We start from the raw sequence: 17,868 nt of genomic DNA, 5'->3' as shown, positions 1-17,868 counted from the left end.
TTTAATAAAAAATATTTTTTATTAAAAAATAATGATTTTTTATATTTAAAATTTATATTTAATAATTTTTAAAAAAATATTTTTATCAAAATTGATTTATAATTTGTCATATCGGTTTGGGGATTGTCTAACGAATTTGAACAAAAAAAAGAAAAAATGAAAAATAGAGTCGTCACAAATTTTTTTTTAGCTAGGTGCGATTGTCCACCCTTTAAAATTTATCTTTTTTATAAAATCTTAAAATTTATTAAAATGATGATTTTAGGGTCTATGAAACAAGTTGGGTTTGGGAGTTGGTTATGTATGGGAAAGAATTAGCATCCCCATAGTGCCTATTTAAAACGATATCAATTAATTATGTGTTATTCATTAATCCTGACAAAAACAATCTTAGTTTTGATGTTTAAAAAGTAATTTCCTTGACTTTTTTTGTTTATTGAAATTTAGTTTTTTTTTCTTTTAATATCCTTTTATTATCTTTATTGTTTCATTTTATTCAAGAAAAATAAATTAAAGCCTTTTTATTGAAATAATTCTTAAAATATTTCAATACATTAGTAAAATTAGAAAAACTTTTTTTTATTTAGAGATTTCTTATGTATCGCTTTTTAGAATACTTTAAAATCTTATCATCGAGGGTTTTTATTTACTTTTCATGAAAATGAACGCATGTATGTAATGTAAATGACAACATGTTGATGTACACATTTTATTTTACTTTTAAAAATTTTATTGGTTTTTTTATTATAATTTTTGAAGAAAAGAAGAACTTTTATCGTATTGAAGATTTTTTATAAATTCTTTAATACATTGGTAATATTTTAAAAAAATCTTTTCATGTAGAGATTTCATAAAGTATCAATTTTTGAAATAATTTTATAATCCTGCCATCGGATAAAATTTTTTTTCCTCACTTTTCATCATTTTATTTTAACAAATTAATTAATTTTTTATTTTATTTAATAACAAAAAAAGGAACTTTTTTATTGTATTAAAATTTTTTTATAAATACTCAAATACGTTAATAATATTTTAAAAAAATTTTCTCACATAGAGATTTTATATTTATCACTACTCGGAGTACCTTTGCATTTCATTGTTGGATAAAATTTTCATTTTCTTACATTTTTACTAATTTTTTTATTATTTTTATTAATAATTTTTACTATTTTCTATTTTTAATTTTATAAATTTATCAAAGTTTAGAAACCATTTATTTTATTATTGGTATCATAGTCATTAATTATTATTTATTATTTATTATTGTTATTTTGTAAGATTTATTTCAAATTTTAATAAATTATAAAAAATTTTAACTATGTATTTCATTATTTATTTATTTTGTTTTTATTTTTTACTAATTATTATCATAAAAAAAATAAAAATTTATTCTAGCAAACTTAAACATTTTAACATACATAAATATTAATGATAAAAATTCAAAATAACAAAAATATTATTAAAAAAAATTCAAAAAATTAAAAAAAAAATTTATATGAACTGTACCGTCAATGTTGGTCTAGCATGGTCTAGATCGGTTCAACTGAATTGATTAAGGGTTAGAAGGGAGCTGGGTTATGGATTGGTTGCATGGACCCCAGATCAGGTCACCAGGTCACACGCAGATCCTAAGTCCGTCAAATAGCGTCATTTTGCTTTTTTTTTTCAACTATAAAATCCAAATTTTTTTATTTCATTTTTTTTCTTCCCCTTCTCTCTTTACCTTTCGCTCTCTCCTAGACTCCCTTATTCTAGCCTTAATTGGCTACCCTATTCCTAAAATTTGAGGCTAGTGTGCCATGCCATCTATTGGTCGCCGTTGCCATCCATTAGTCATCGATTGCCAGAAAACCCAAAAACTCTAAAAACCTTCCCCTCAACCCCTTAAACACTTATTTGGGCCTAATTTTGCAAAATAAGACTCCAAACGATACAAATCTAGCCTGTAAGATTCTACCAAAATAAATTTTTTTTATTTTTTGGACTTTGTGGTTTTTGATTGGTGCTATTGGTTCCGTTCCAGGGACTGTGACTTTTGGTTTATGTTTTTTTTTTTTAGGCTTTCTAGTAAGCTAGAAATAACCTTTTTTTTTTTCAAGTTTTCCTTTTTTTGGATACACTGGATTCTAGTATTTTTATTTTTTTGTAGGATTTTTTCTATGGATTTTTTGTGGGTTCGCTCTCTGTTTCTATCTTTATTGGCTCCACTTATAAAGCCAGAACGAATATCAAAATCTCATAACATCTAGGATTTTGTTGAACTTTAGCCCCAAAGAATTAAGGTGGCCATTAGAGAAGCGATTGGCTGCTATCAAAGCTGTTGCAGTGTGACTACTGGCAACTAGTAAAAAAGATGCCTAAAGATAAAGAAAAAAAGAAAAATAAACAAACAATAATAATAATAATAATAATAATAATAAAATCGTGTTTACAGATGTCTTTCTTTACCTATTTTTGAGAATCAAGAATAAGACAAAGATAAACTGACAACCATTTTGTTTGGAAAGAAGAAACATTAAGTATAAAATTTTTTTTTAATTTAAAATGGCTCATCTAAGCAGAGACTAGATAATTTTTTTTGAAAATTTAAAAAGCATCTTTAAGTAAAGACTCAACAACTTTAAAAATTTAAAAGGCTCTTTTCAGTAGAGACTCGACAACTTTAAAAATTCTCATCTTAAGAAATGCTCCTCTAGGTAGAGGCTCGATGATTTTCAAAAATTTAAATGATTCTGCTCAAAAGACTTACGAATCTTAATAATGAAAGCTCCTTTAAGTAGAGATTCAACAACTTTAAAATAAATCTCATCTTGAAAAAGGCTTATCTAGGTAGAGGCGTACTTTAAAACAAATCTCATCTTGAAAAAAACCTCATTTAGGCAGAGGTTCAATAACTTTAAAATAAGTCACATCTTGAAAAAGGCTATTCTAGATAAAGACTCAACAATTTTTTTTTTAAAATCTCATCTTAAAAAAAGCTCATCTTAGTAAAGGTTCAATAACTATAAAACAATTCTTCATTTTTGAAAAAAGCTTCTCTAAGTAGAGACTCAACAACTTAAAAAAATTTATCTTTTCTTGAAATTGAGTTTTTATCTTTGAACAAATAAAATTTTTTTCTTTTAAGATCTCTTGTTTGATTATTATCTTTACTTGAAGATCAAAATCTTATTTTTTATTAAGGAATAGAGAGTCCTTATCCTTATTATAATTGCTCATAAATACATGTACTGAGTGCTCTAGATGCAATATATGTAATGCAATCAAAATTATTCATTTTCAATTGTGGTAAAAAGCTCTCGAAATCTTTTACCTTTTTGCTTCTTTCATCAAAATTCTCAAAAATTGCCATAGGACTAATATGTTCTTAACATCTGACCATTGTATTTTTTCTCAACAATATTTTTCTTTTTCAGAAGTCTGCTACATTAATGTCTTATCATGCTTTTTTCATCATTTTTCATTGGCCTTTATCAACTTTTAAAAAGTAATGCTGAGATCTTTCATGTTATTATTTTTTCATCATTTTAAGTTCAAGACAAACAAAATGTAATTACACATTCCTTTCATTCATTCGTAGGGTGAACAAAGATGACGAATTGAGATAAAAGAATAGATAGGCATTATTCCTGAGGAAAGAAAGTATATTTCATTAAACTAATAATAAGTGCATGGCAACAAAAGTGTTTGGGTAGGAACAAAGGTACTCGAGTAATGATTATAAGATAATTATGAACAAAATATTCAAGGTTTCTTTCTCCAAAACTCAACCAAATAACTTTTTAATTTTTCAAAGTTCGTCAAACTACATTTGCCTCTATGTTATGAGGTCATTTCTTGACGATGCTTTTCCTTTATATCCAAACTACTTTTTAAGTTTTTCAAGTTAAATATGCCATTTTTTTTATCTTTTTCAAACAAAGTATCTCTTCACAGCATTTGAGTTTATCGGGGTAGGTAAATTATTTTCGTCTATTTCTACCAAAATCAATGCCTCACTAGAAAAGGCTTTCTTCACCACATATGGACCTTCTCAATTTAGTGTCCATTTTTTTTCGATTATCATGTTAATTTGGAAGAATTTTTTTCCACACTAAGTCTCATTCTCGAAAGCGATAAGGGTAAATTTTCTTGTCATGTTCTCTCATCATCCTCTTTTGATACAATTAACAATGGCAAAATACTATAAGCCTTTTTTTTTTCAATAAGATTCAACTGCTCATAACAATTTCAGACCCATTTTGCTTTTTCTAACTAGACTTTCATCAACACTCTCAATGAGGAAATTTTCATTTCAACTGGCATCATAGCTTCCATTTCATAAATCAAAGAGAATAGGATAGCCTCAGTAGATGTTCAGACTGATATTCTATAAGCATACAAGATAAAAAGTAACTTCTCATGTTAATCTTTGTAAGTATCAATTATTTTCTCTAAGATCCTTTCGATATTCATGTTTTTAACTTCTACTGCCTCATTCATCTTTAGATGATATGGTGTCAAATTATGATGATGGATCTTGAATTGAGTGCACACTTCATTCATCATTTTACTATTTAAGTTTTTGACATTATCAGAAATAATTGTCTCTGAAAGCTCATTTTTATATATTATCTTTTTTTTTATGAACTTACATACCACCAATCACGTCACGCTAGCATACGATGCAGTTTTTACCCACTTTGTAAAATAATTAATTATTACAAAGATGAATCTATACCTATTCGAAGCTTTTAGAGTGATGGGATAAATGACATGCATACCCCACATAGAGAATGACCATAGAGTAGCTGAAATGTGCAACACTAATAGATGAGTGTGAATCTTATCAACGTAAATCTAACATTTATGGTATCTTCTAACATAATCAATACAGTTACTCTCTATTGTCAACTTATAATAGTCGGTCCTTATAATTTGTCTAGCCATTATATGACTACCTATATGTATCCCACAAACATCGTCATGCACTTATTCAATAATCCTCTTTACTTTAGCTGTACTCATACATCTTAAGAGCATTTGATCTCAATTTTTTTTTATAATTGATATCTTCATCAAAGAAGAAACCCATAGCTAGCTTTCTGATAGTCATTTTATCATTTTTTATTATATGTTTCAAATATTGCTAACTTTTAATATATTGTATAATATTGTCATACCATGGCTTCCTATCAACTTTTTCTTTGACACTTGAGCAATATGATAATAGATCTTTTACATCTAGCTTGATGGGTTGGATATCGATATTTGCATCTATTTTGATCATTACAGGTAAAGTAACCAATGCATCAGCAATTTAGTTTTCCTTTCTAAGCAAATGCTCAAACTAAACTTTTTCAAATTACTTGACTAACTTAGAGATATATTTATGGTACCGAATCAACTTGAAATCTCTTGTTTTTCATTCACCTTGTAACTGATAGATGACTAGAATTGACTCTCCAAACACATCTAACACTTTGATATTCTTTGCAATTGCTGCTTGTAGACCCATAACACAAGTCTCGTATTCAGTCACATTGTTTGTGCAATTAAAATTCAATCTGGCTGTGATAGGATAATATGTCTACTAAAAATATTAAAATTGTCCTAATACCATGGCCCAAAGCATTAACAGCTTCATCAAAATACATCCTCTAAGACATTTTAGTAAGTTCATTCTCTTCAATGACTATCACATCTTTATCAAAAAAATTTAGTTTCATTAACTCATAATCTTCAGCAGTATGATCGACAAGGAACTCGGCTATTGCACTTTTTTTTATGTCATTTTAAGTGACATAAACAATATCATATTCTAAAAACATAACTTGTCATTGCACTATTCTTCCTGTAAATGAAGGCTTTTCAAAGATATACTTAATGGGATCTAACTTTGCTATAAGCTAACTAGTGTGATAAAGCATGTATTGTTTGGGTTTTCGAGCTATCCAGGTCAATGCATAACATATCTTCTCCAATGGTAAATAGTTAAACTCATAATCAGTGAACTTTATATTTAAGTAGTAAATTGTTTGTTCTTTCTTGTTAGTTTTATCTCTCTATTTCAGCACACATCCCATTAAATTTTTATGTACTATTAAGTATAAAATCAAAGGCTTTCTTAGAACTGACGGCATCAATATGGGTGGATTTGACAAGTATTTTTTATTTTATCAAAAACTTCTTAGCATTCATCATTCCATTCTCCTGGATCATATTTTCTAAGAAGCTTGAAAATGAGATCGCACTTATAGGTGAGTTGAAAGATGAAATGAGTAATATAGTTCAATCTCTCCATAAAGCCTCACACTTCTTTTGAGGTATGAAGAGAAGATAAGTTTTAAATAGCACATATTTTGTTTGGATTCACTTCTATTCTCTTTCACTAATCACAAAGCCTAACAATTTTCCTAATTTAACACCAAATGTACACTTGGCAAGATTTAACTATAGTTGAAATCTTTTTAGCTTATCAAATAACTTTTTGAGATTGATTATATGATTTTTTTTTCACTAGATTTTATAATCATATCATCCACATATACTTTTATTTTTTTATGTATCATGTCATGAAAATGAGTTACTATCACTCTTTGATAAGTAGTACTAGCATTTTTTAACCCAAAAAGCATGATTTTGAAACAAAATGTCCCTTACACGATTACAAATGTTATTTTTTCATGTCTTTTCGAGCCATCTTAATCTGATTATAGCTTGAAAAGCCATCCATAAAGGAAAATGTGGAATTTCTAGTAGTGTTATCCACTAAGATATCAATATGAGGTAGAGAAAAATTATCCTTAGGACTTGTCTTATTTAGATCTCGATAATCGACACATATTCTCATCTTTTTATCCTTTTGGGAGCATATACTATTTTGGCTACCCATTCAGGATATTTTGCCACATCTAAAAATCTAGTATTAAATTACTTTTGCACATCTTTTTTAATTTTCAGCAGCATCTCTAGCTTCATGTTACATAGCTTTTGTTGTACTAGCTCGCATTTTAATTTCAAAGGTAATTTATGCTTTACAATATCAGTATTGAGTCCTAGTATATTTTAGTAAGACCATGTAAACACATCCACATATTCTTGGTGCAGTTCTTCTAGCCTTTGCCTATTTGCTGGTGAAAAAGCCATACAAATTTTAACCTTCTTCTATTTTCATCATCCTACAAATTTACTAATTCAAAAATTTTTTGGTGGGGCTCAATTGGCTTATATTCATACTTTATTAATTTTAACAAATCAGGGGGTAATGTGTAACTGTATGAATCTTTTTCATTATCAAGTTTGTCAACATGAATTAGGTTTTTGAAATCGAATCCAAGATTATTGTCATGATTATCTTCATGTTTATTATTTGAAACCCTATAAGTGGGTGAAATCAAAAGAATATTGGCACACAATAATGGAATAGCAAGAAAATGATAAAGGGATAATGGAAAGAAAAATGAAAATAAAAATAATAAAAAAAATACGAATACATCTTTTAAGTCCTTTATTAAAATGATAAATACATCACAAAAGATCTCCTAAGGCTCATTGAGAATAATTAGGGATTTAAAGTTTCATAGTACATTGCTTTTCAGAAGTTTTAAAGGCAACAGGTAGATTTATGACTTTTTAATTATCTAGTTTAAAATCTGAAGGGCAAGGATATATGAATAACTCTTCATCTTAATTTTTTTTTCTTTATCAACCATCTGAATGGCTAGCTTAGAAAAAGCTTCCTTCAATTTGGCATTTAGGGCTTCAAGTGCATTTGGGTAAATATATCATCTTGAACCGAAAGACTCATAGAAGTAAAGAATGACTATCAGCTTTGACTCTGGTTCATATCCCCAAAAATTAACCATTCTCTTTTTTTTTTTTTCTCATTCACCATTTTTATTCTGTCCTTTCTTATCGATTTTTACCCTAAGCTAAATTTGTCATTCTTATCATATATTGCTAGTGACTTCGTAATTCTTTATAGATTCTTCTTAAGTTTACATCCAGATTGCCATCTCATCCTGGTAAGCTGCTTAACAACCATTTTAGTAATCATAAATAGGTGTGACGAATATAATTTAGATCCTTTAACCATATATGTTATGTTAATCTTAAAAGATCTATAAGAGCACAAGGCTTCATCTATCGCTTTTACATAAAGAGTATTTATCGATCGGGTTACCAATAAATCTTTTTCTTTTATTACACATGTAAGCTTTTCATCAACAATGAATTTGACTTTTTAGTGTAATAAAAATGGAATAGTACCTGTCATATGAATATACGACCTACCCAATAAACAATTGTATAAGGGAGAGATATCTATAACTTAAAATTTCACATTGAAAATGCACAAACCAATTTACAATAACATTTTTATATCTTGTAACACCTTTCTTTGGGTTTCATCAAAAGTTCAAACTACTATATGACTAGGCTTCATCTATGATCCATCAACAGTTAGTTTTGTTAAAGTAATCATAGGCATAACATTGATTGATGAGCCATTGTTGATTAGAACCTTAGCCATTATATAACATTTACATTTTATAATAATGTAAAGAGTTTTGATACTTCCTCAACCTTTAAGAGAAATCTCTTTATCACTAAAAGATATGTAGTTTTAAGATCGCCAGATTACCCATAAGCTATTCCATGTATTTAATAGAGACATTATAGGAGACATATGCTTAATTCAACACTTTCAGTAAAAGCATTACGGTATGACTCTAAGCTTAGTAATAATGACAGTAGCAAAATTCTAGCTGGCTTCTTATTCAATTATTTTATCACGCTATATTCGCTATATTTTATTAGCTTTAAAAGTTTACAAGCTTCATTCTTAGAGACTAGTTTCTAATATTCTTTACCAAGGACTGCCACATGATTACTCTGACTTTTTTTTAACCTTTGCTTCTTCTTTTTTAGCTTTATATAGTGTTTATGAAGTGTAATATCTCCAATTTTGGGTCATACCTCCTACGTCCTTATGTTTGCAGCATTTGAATTGACCACGACATCACAATCATACTTTTATGACATTGCTTTATCATTCTAGTATGAAAAAAGGTCAGAAACTTTAATTATCACTACTGGTTGAAAGATGGGTTTTTTTTACCTTAGGATTTGCTTTTCATCATAATAGATAGTTATCAATCTACACATAAACTTTTTCTTCGAATCAATAGTAGACACTTCAGTTTTATCCCATCTTTTTTTTCTTCGTAAAGCTCTATCTAACCTATATCCATAAATTTTTGCTCCTTTTGAAGGAATTGGTCACAACTTTTGATAGAATGCCCTAAAACACCTTTATGATAGTCGTAGCTCTTGGCTGAGTTAATTGTTCTAAAACATTTGTGAGGCTTGATTGACTTTAACATATCGACCTTGACTAAGGCTTCAAACACCTTAGCCATCGAAGTCTTGACTTTATCTATCCTTATTTTCATAATGATAATCACATATGCTTAATTCCAGTTAGTTTCATGCTTGCAGCCTAGCCATACGCACCAGCAGAGCCAAGCCACTTCTTGTTTTGGTCTTTTTTTAATTTAATTAATTAATTAATTAATTTTTAAAGTATTTTTACATGATTAAATTTTTAAAAAAGTTAGAAAAAATAATAAAAAATAAAATAAAACAAAATAAAATATCTTTTTTGAGAATAAATAATAATTATCTAATGATGAAATTTTTAAAAATTTTAAATGATAAATTTTTATGAAATTTTTAAGTGAGAAATTTTCTCTAAATTTATCCCAAATTGTGAAATAATTTAGATAAAGTTTCAATAATAATAATTAATATTTATTTTTAATTTTAATTTTAAAAAATAAAATAATAAAAAATTTTAATAAAAATTCTGGAGTTAAATACTAATTACCCAATTGTGAGAATCTTAAAAATTTCAAATGAAAAATTCTTTAAGAAATCTCTCAATGAAAATCTTTTCTAAATTTGTCTCAAATGGAGAAATAATTTGGATGAAATTTTAATAAAAGTAATTGTATTCTTTTTCAAATATAAAAATTTTTGCTCGAAATATTTGGCAATTATCCAAGGATGAGAATCTTAGAAATTTCAAATGGTAAATTTTCTAAGAAATCTTTAGGTATGAAATTTCTTTAAATTTGTCCCAATTAGTGGAATAATTTAAATGAAACTTCAAAAAAAGAAAAAATAATTGTCATATTATATTCTTTCCAAAGATAAAAAAAAAAGAATTTTGTAAATAGATCCAAACGGTGAAAAATTTAGAAATAAAAAAGAAAATTCTAAATTGGCCAAAATGGTGAAAAATTTAGAAATAAAAATAAAAATAAAAATAAATTTCAATAATAAAATTCTTAGTAATCGCAAATGGTTCATTATCTAAAAAAATTTTAAGTGAGAAAATATTTCTAATTTTGGCCCAAATGGTGGATGAATTAGAAATATTTTCAATAAAAAAATGATTAAACACTTTTTCGATGATGGAGCCTCTTTAAGAAAATAAAAAAGATTATTAAATACTTTTGAGGTGAGAAAGTATTTTTAAGAATTCTACCAGATTGATGAAAAATCTTAAAAATTATTTTTAATATTTAAACATTAAAATTTAAGACCATTAAAATCAATATTTTAGGATTACTTAAAATTAAATGGTACCATCTTAGAATGGGCATTGTAGGGGTGTTATAACATTCCTCACATGTAATTGAACTCTTAAACCTAGTTCTTTTTAAAAGGTTAGAACCTATTCTTTAGGGATCCTTAGTTAAACTTAAGAGCTCCTTAAAATGATAGATTCATTAGGTGGCCAATCATACCTAGTTAAAAAAGATTAGTGGTGACTCCATTTGTTAAGTCTAACTATAGATTTTTGGATTTATATGTTATGATAATTTGACAACTATGTCAGGGATAATATGGAGATTCAAGCCATAATAATTTTAAATTTATCCTATCCATTGGTCTAATGGTTTTAAAATGTAATGATTATGTTATTTGCTTACCAACATTTTTTTTTATCTTTTATTTTATTTATGGGGTTTAAAAACCTATATGTTCCTTCATACATTATCACATGCATTTGCATTGCATAAGTTTTATATCCAGGCTCTATCCCTCTTAAGAGAGAGTAAAGTACTTACGCTTTCGTGAGATGATAATCTTCATAATGGCTAACAAAATACTCTCATTCAAATTGAATCTTTTTCATTGGTATCTTTTGATGGGTGAGGATTTGAATGCCTTACTAGTCTATGATGGACAATGATGTAAGGAGTAATTTGGAAACCTTTAATGGTCAAAGTCACTTAACTTTGCATATAATTTATACTTAAGAGGCCAACCTTAAAATAGAGCCATTCCTATCTATTGATAGATGTACCCTAAAATTAGGACACAATAAGGAACAATTTGTGATCCAACTATCTTGTTTGATTAACTTTATGCATTTGCATTATCATGTTATGCATCATTTTCACTGTCATATTTAACATTGTGCATTTACATCATTTCATATAGGGAATATCTGCCATATATTAGATCTTATTCATGGAAATGTCCATTCCATTCATGCATTAAAACACCAAATATAAAGCATAACATTTCTAATAATGACATAATTGTGGTAGTTAAGATTCAAGAATAGCTCCACCAAGCAAGAACCCCACACAATTAACTCACTAATACAATACAAGAGCTCAAGCCAAACAAATAGAATAAGAAAATTCTAATCATCTCAAGATGATAAAGAAAGCTCAAGAGAAGCTTAAAGGGAAGTTAAGTAAGATTCTAGATGCTTTGAACAAATTAAATAAATAAATGGGGATAGAAAAAAATACCAGCCCTCTAGACCATCCCTCACAAGATATTGTTGATCCTTTATATCCTTTTGGTTTTGGGTCTCATCAAGCCCAGTCCACACAGGATGCACCACCATAGCAGTTCACATATCGTATAGGGTATATATACCCTGAAATACTATTAGCTTCAAATCCAAGGTATTTCCAAAGTTATGTAAATCCTATCTTTACTGAAAAAATAGTAGAAATAACACTAATCCCTAACTTGAATGATCCAAAAGACAAAGAAAAACTAAGGCCTAAAAAGAAGAAAATTTTTGAAGGCTCAAAAGCTAAATAAAAGATAAACTTGTTAGAGGAAAGGTTGCAAGCAGTGGAAAGAATTGATTTTTATGGTCTCGTGGATGCTATTGGGCTCTATTTAGTCTCGAATATTGTTATTTCTCCAAAGTTCAAGGTTTCAAAGTTTGAAAAATATAATGGTACAAAGTACCCTAAGACTCACATTATCATATATTGTCAGAAGATGGATGTCCATGCTAATAATAAAAAGTTGTTAATGCATGTATTCTAAGACAACCTTACTGGCTCTACTACTAAGTGGTATATCCAACTGAATAAAATTCGTATTCAATCTTAGAGTGATATAGCCCGTGACTTCATTAGTGAGTATCGACATATCATATATTTAGCTCCTGATCGTCTTTTCTTGTAGAATATAAAAAAAAGATGACTGAATCATTCAAAGAGTATGCCCAGAGGTGAAGAGATATAGCTACTTAAGTTCAATCACCTTTGACTGAGAAAGAGACTATAGTGTTGTTTGTAAGCACTTTAAAATCTTTTTATTATGAAAAGATGATAGGAAATGTAATGAAAAACTTCACTAATATGGTAATTTCAAGAGAAATTATTGAAAATACCATAAAAATGACAAGCTTTAGGAAGAAAAAACCACCAAAAAAAGAGTGTTGGCTAAAAAAAAAAAACTAAAAACCAAGCTATAAATTTTGATAGGTAACAATTCAAAAGCTATACTTTATATCCTCTGCTTGTTCATCCTATTTACTATCTAACAATTAATGGTATTGTGTAAGCCTCTTACCACTTATATCCACAACCAGTTTACCCATCAACCTATCAATTAGCCATTCAAGTACTTATATATTGATCTAGTCATATCACTACATCAACTTTAAAGCCTAACAACCAAGCAAGTAGTTTAAAAAGATCTCGAAATAACCAAGAAAAGGCCCGCAATGATCTTATCCCCGTGACTTACACTGAGTTATTCCTAGAATTGATTAAGAACAACTTGGTATCTCTAGTTATTCTAGAACCATTGAAGCCACCCTATCCAAAATGGTATGATGCTAATGTGACGTGCAATTATCATAATAGGAATATGAGTCATTCTATTGAAACTTGCCCTATTTTCAAACATAAAGTGCAAAGTTTGATCTAGAAAGGTCTAGTGAGCTTCGATAAATAAGGGACAAGATGTCAATAAAAATCTTTCACTTGATCATACAGAGGCATAATTTTGAGAAAAATATTAATGCTTGTTGAAAGTTGCTTGTCATTGTGAGATTTTTTTCAAAGTAATGTTAGGATTTTTTTATAAGATTTTATTTTTTTTATCATTTTAATAAAAGACAAGTATGATGCATTTCATTACATTTTCATTTTCATCCCAATCACTATTCTATGCACAAGTCTTTTTATCCCCATTCTCAAATTTTAAATGATAAATGTTTAGACAATGATAATGATAATTCTGAGATTTAATTTTAAGAACTCATTCATAATGATCTTTGCAGACTATTTTAGTAAAAGAATCAAGCTGCTAGCAGATACGAAACAGATATGTCTTAAAGATATACAGTTTTTTAAAATGATCCATGAGTCTATCTTTGTTTAATAGATGATTTTTAAAGAAAGCATTCATATTTAAGATAAAAAATGGCCATCTTTTTTTTATCGTTCATAAACCCATCTATTGTTAACCCTTTTGAGGTTATTATGATTTAAAAACAAAAAAACCCAAACCAAGGATCACTCTCCATACGAGGGGATAAATTTTAAGAAAAACATACTTGAAAAGGAAAAAAGGTAAAAGATCATAAAAGGTCTCAAAGATAGAAAGTCAAAAAAAATAAAAAAAGAACCTCTTAAAAAATTTTTAAAAAAAAATGCCACAAATGATTTGGGACAAAGTAATGAGAATTTTTTTTAAAGAAATAAAATGAAAAAAGAAAAACAAAGTAGTAAAATGATGTAAAATAGGAGAAAGTACCAAATTACATAAGATGATGAGAAATGATCCTTTAGTTTGAACCCTTTTAAATATATATTTTAAGCCTATTTTATCTATTTCTTTCATGACCTCTCGCCATAGCCTACATTATAACCCTTAAAAGTTTATTTTGATCAAGTATGAATACTCAAATTGAATGATCATATGTTGGACTAAGGCATGCTTATAATGGAACAATGAAATTATGCTATGTTCTTATGTTTAAGAGATTGATGTGTGGGAGATATCAATAATGGATGAAATAAAAAATGAAGAAAAAAATGAAAAATGAAAAAAATGAAAAATAAAAAATAAAAAAAATAGATAAAAAAAAACTCAAATTGAAAACCTGAAAAAGCGATTTAGGTAGAAAAATCTCTAAGCTAAAAGTTGGATAGATAGTTTAAATATATATAAGATTAAAGATATCTGAACATCCCTCAAAACTAGAGTAAAGTTTGATAAGCTCAAAATGATTTTGAAAGTCAAGAGAATGAGTTTTTGAAAAAGAATTCTGGATTAATGTTAAGAATTGTCTAAGTATTCATTATTTGGACATTGTTGTACCATTCAATACCATCTCTAATGACATGCTTTGAATTTGTTCCTTTGCCCATTTATTTTTGTACTAGAGTAATTCCTCATTGATTACCTTTTTCCTAATTCACCTTGTACTCTCTTATTTTTGTATCCCTAGAATAAATCAAGAAAATATATAATTGAATTATATTTGTCATAATTTAACATGATAATTAATGAATGATAACATTCATAAAAGATTCCTATATTCTTTTGAAAAAAAATCTAAGATGACAGGAGCAAAAAAAATGAAAAAATGGTAAAAACCTAAAAAGATGATTTGAAAAGACATATGGAATGACCAAGTGAAAAATATGATAATAGATTGGTTGACATAACGTGTGATTTATGATTAAATGATGGAAATAATATGGATCAATAGATAAAATTTATTCTAAAATTGCTAGTGCTGTGAAGCCTATAAGCTGTGATCAAGTAATGAAAATAATATGGAATAGTTGATGAAATTTGTTTTGAAATTGTTAGTACCGAGATGCTAAAAAGGGAAAAGATAAGATGGTGGAGTCTTGAGAACCATAGTACCATAATTAATTAGATTTTCATGACATTAATGCATTGTGTTTACATTTTTTATGAATATTTGAATCTTAGCTAGCCATGCATTTGCCTAATGTAATGAACATTTGAATTATGGTTTATAATATGGCATCTATATTATTGTGAGAATCTAGATTGTTGCATTTGTACCATGATCATGACATTTTTTATATACAAAATTTTGACTTTGATGAAAGATTAAGAATTTTCATGACAAGAAATTTTAAACTTTTTGAACAAAGGTTTTTAAGATAAGGTTAGGAATCCTCAAATGGAAAAATGTTTTATGAGGAAAACAATTAAAATTCTAAAGTTGTGGAGCCTTTTAAAGAAGCATTTTTCAGGTTTAAAATGATGAGAATCTTTAGGGCTTTAAATGAGAATCTTTAAGGGAATTTTAAATGAGAATCTTTAAGGAAATTTTAAATAAGAATCTTTACGAAATTTTGAATGAGAATCTTTGAGCTTTAAATGGAAATCTTTGTATGAGAATCTTTGTTTTTGAGTTTTAAATGAAAATCTTGAGAATTTGTGTGAATCTTGAAAAGTTTTTCAAATAAGAAGTTTTGAAAATTTTGATGTGAATCCCTAATTTTTTAAATAAGAACTTTTGAATCTAGATGTGAAACTCTATATCGAATATGAATCTTTAAACCTGAATGAGAAACTTTGAACTTTTGGATGTGAATCCCAAATTTTTTAAATTAGAACTTTTGAATTTAGATGTGATACTCTAAAATTTATCGAATGTGAATATTTAAATATTGGATGTGAACCTTGCAATTTTGACGTAAATCCTTGAATTGAACTTTGGATGTGAATCTCTCAAATGTAAATCTTAAAATCTTATGAATCAAAATCTTGCAAATCTTTAATCCTGAATCTTAAAATTTTGAGAATTAAATTCTTGTGAATCTAAAAATCCTTGCGAACTTAAAATCTTTGAAAATCAAATTCTTGCAAGTCCGAAATCCTTACGAATCAAATTCTTGCAAATTTGAAGATCATTATTAATCAAATTCTTGCAAAACTGAACCTTGCAAATCTTTGAATTGTGAACCTTTGAATTTCAAAATGGAGATTCTTTGAACTTAAATTGTGAATCTTTTAGTTTCAACTTGCATTACTAATTGTCAGATTGCAAAGTTCTTGAATATTTCAAATTGTGAATCTTTGGAGTTTTGAGATTTTGCAATTGTTGTTAAGCTATACCTAGATGTAATTGATGTCTATATCTTTACACAATTCTTATTGCATAGAAAATACTTAAAAAAAGGTAGCTATAGACACTCAATTTAGTCCGGGGTCTAAATCAACTAAGCCTGATTTAATTTCAAGGCTAAATGCCTAAATTAATTAGGCTCAGATTTGATCCAAGCCTAATTGTCAAAATTATGTTTTTACTTTATTTATCTATATTTTTTTATTTATCCTTTTTATTTTATTTTATTACTTATTTTATCTTGTTTATTTGTTGTTTATCTTTAATTGTATTTCCTTATATTTATCTAATTTTTTAAATGCATCTGGATATTTCAAAAAAAAATGGATAATTGAAAAAAAATACATGGCCATAAATTAAAAAAGAGTGGCTGGTGATAATGTAGTTTTATTATGATTAAATTTGAAGTTACACTTTTCAAAGATAAATTTTATTTTTTCATGATAATCCTAATTTTTAAGGTAGGAATCAATTTGAAAATCTCCATATTGTACCCTATAAATAGACCTTAAAATCACAAAACAAAATGACAACAATTAAAGAGCAATTGGAAAGAAAAATAGAGGAAAAAGTGAGAGCAAGAGTTTGGCAATAATTAAGGGTAAAATTCCAATGTAATTACCCAGATTCTAATGATCAATCCGAGAATTTAGCAATCTACACCTAAGTCGAATTGAGTCACTTCCCAAAACTTTCCATCAGTTTCACACCTTAAGCCTAGCCACATGCACTAGCCAAGCCAAGTCGAGTTTTAGTATTTTTTTAAATTTTATTCATTTATTTATTTATTTATTTTTAAAGCATTTTTGGATGATTAAATTTTAGGAAAAGTTAGAAGAAATAATAAAAAATAAAATAAAACAAAATAAAATATCTTTTTTGAGAACAAATAATAATTATCCAATGATGAAATTTTTAAAAATTTTAAATGATAAATTTTTATAAAATTTCTAGATGAAAAATTTTCTATAAATTTGTCTCAAATGATGAAATAATTTAGATAAAGTTTCAATAATAATAATTAATATTTATTTTTAATTTTTTTTTAAAAAAAAAAATTTTAATAAAAAATTTGAAATTAAATACTAATTACCCAATGATGAGAATCTTAGAAATTTCAAATGGTAAATTCTCTAAGAAATCTCTACGTGAAAATTTTCTCTAAATTCATCCCAAATGGTGAAATAATTTAGATGAAATTTCAATAAAAATAATTGTATTCTTTTTGAAATATAAAAATTTTTGGTTGAAATATTTGTTAATTATCTAAGGATGAGAATCTTAGAAATTTCAAATGGTAAATTTCCTAAGAAATCTCTAAGTGATAAATTTCTTTGAATTTGTCCTAATTGGTAAAAATATTTTAATGAAACTTCAAAGAAAGAAAAAAATTTGTCATATTATTTTCTTTCCAAAGATAAAAAAAAAAAAAAACAGAA

This window comes from Durio zibethinus, chromosome 1 (genome assembly GCF_047325235.1).
Source record: "Durio zibethinus cultivar Kanyao isolate XHJ-2024 chromosome 1, ASM4732523v1, whole genome shotgun sequence".
NCBI classification, from domain to species: domain Eukaryota; kingdom Viridiplantae; phylum Streptophyta; class Magnoliopsida; order Malvales; family Malvaceae; genus Durio; species Durio zibethinus.
Note: the sequence above shows the minus strand (reverse complement) of the source record.